The sequence below is a fragment of the Triticum aestivum genome, chromosome 6A, assembly GCF_018294505.1.
Source record: "Triticum aestivum cultivar Chinese Spring chromosome 6A, IWGSC CS RefSeq v2.1, whole genome shotgun sequence".
Lineage (NCBI taxonomy): Eukaryota > Viridiplantae > Streptophyta > Magnoliopsida > Poales > Poaceae > Triticum > Triticum aestivum.
In genome coordinates, this window is record NC_057809.1 from 43947139 (window position 1) to 43948855 (window position 1717).

General features: G+C 48.6%; 1 long non-coding RNA gene across 2 annotated transcripts in view; it reads right to left on the reverse strand.

Annotated features, from left to right (window-relative positions):
* Window positions 1-855, reverse strand: part of LOC123131920 (uncharacterized) — a 2609-nt gene extending 1754 nt beyond the window's left edge. The window contains exons 1-2 of one of the 2 annotated variants that reach the window (XR_006464392.1): window positions 335-855; window positions 63-232 (exon numbers count right to left, since the gene is read on the reverse strand). This is a non-coding gene — a long non-coding RNA (uncharacterized lncRNA). The remainder of the gene's footprint in view (window positions 1-62; window positions 233-334) is intronic. The other variant, XR_006464391.1, reaches the window with a different exon arrangement.
* Between the last annotated feature and the right edge of the window lie 862 nt (window positions 856-1717).

Consider the following 1717-nt stretch of genomic DNA (forward strand, 5'->3'; position numbering starts at 1 on the left):
CCTGACACGCCACCAGCAAGGAGGAAAGGGCAAGAGGATCAAAAGGGGACCAGGGCGCATACCTTGTAGGTGGCGACGGGGTGGTCCAAGGCGTCCCATAACACGCCACCCTTCCCCATCTCCTTTTTCGCCCGTTCTCATACTTCCTCATCCGACGCCTTCCCACGAACAAGAGGACGAAAAACGAAGGGCGCCTCTGCTCCAGCAATACCCGCCTCCGCCACAAGCCGAGCTAGAGGTGCGCACGCATGAAAGAAGAAATCAGGTACCAAAATCCGGGCAAAATCCACGGGAGGGACGGGGAAAAAGAAAGAACAGATGGATTCGATCTCACCTTCTCTTGTCGCTTGCGTCGGTGGCGTCCAAGGAATCAGGACGACGGTGACGGCACCGTGGACTGTTCCGCAGTGGGAGAGGAGTTTACCCTCCTCTAGCCACCTCAAACACAGCGACGCAGCGCCGCCCTCCTCTAGCCACCTCAAACACTGCGACGCGGCGCCGCCCAATCAACCCGCCTCTCCCCCTCGCCACCACCCCGCTCTCCTGTCCGCAACGGGCAGGACGGCGATGTAGATTTTCCGGGGAAAGAGGCGGCGGCGGATCAGCACAGGACGACCTTCCCGGCAGCGCGCATCTCATCCGAAGTGCCTCACGGCGAACCCCACTCAAGGCGATGTGGATTTTGTGGACAAAGGGGCGGCGGCTGCCGAAAAGCAGGGGAGAAGAAATGTGGTCGCGTGGGCAGAGAGAGAGAGATCGGTGTGGGTTTCAAGGCTTCGTGGGGAAGGAAAAGAAAGAAGAAAAGGGGAGAAATCGGGGGAGGTGATATCTGCGGGAGATTTGTTCCAGCGCCCAATCGGCAACACGAGAGAAAACATTGTACATCCGTTGGCTTCTATTGAATCTGACGTGGCATGCTCAAGAGACCGCCCTTGATGCGCAGCTGAATGTATTTAAAATTTTGTTGGGTCAGATCTCCTGTAAGATATTAAGTTTTTTTGGAGGATTTAATGAATCAATCTCCACCGTAATAATTCGGTTCCACCAGATTAACGGTTCGTAAAATCTAATTAACATATGAATTTCTTGAAAGTTTAGAATTAATATAGGTATAGATAGATAGATAGATATATAGATAGATAGATTGCAACCATTCGCAACTACAAAAAAAGTATTAAGGTCAATCTAACCATAACATGAAACTGTTGGAAATATGCCCTAGAGGCAATAATAAAAGCATTATTATTATATTTCTTTATTCATGATAATTGTCTTTATTCATGCTATAATTGTATTATCCGGAAATCGTAATACATGTGTGAATAACAGACACCAACATGTCCCTAGTAAGCCTCTAGTTGACTAGCTCGTTGATCAATAGATAGTCATGGTTTCCTGGCTATGGACATTGGATGTCATTGATAACGGGATCACATCATTAGGATAATGATGTGATGGACAAGACCCAATCCTAAGCATAGCACAAAGATCGTGTAGTTCGTTTGCTAGAGCTTTGCCAATGTCAAGTGTCTCTTCCTTTGACCATGAGAGCGTGTAACTCCTGGATACCGTAGGAGTGCTTTGGGTGTATCAAACGTCACAACGTAACTGGGTGACTATAAAGGTGCACTACAGATATCTCCGAAAGTATCTATTGTTTTATGCGGATCGAGACTGGGATTTGTCACTCCGTATGACGGAGAGATATCACTGGGCC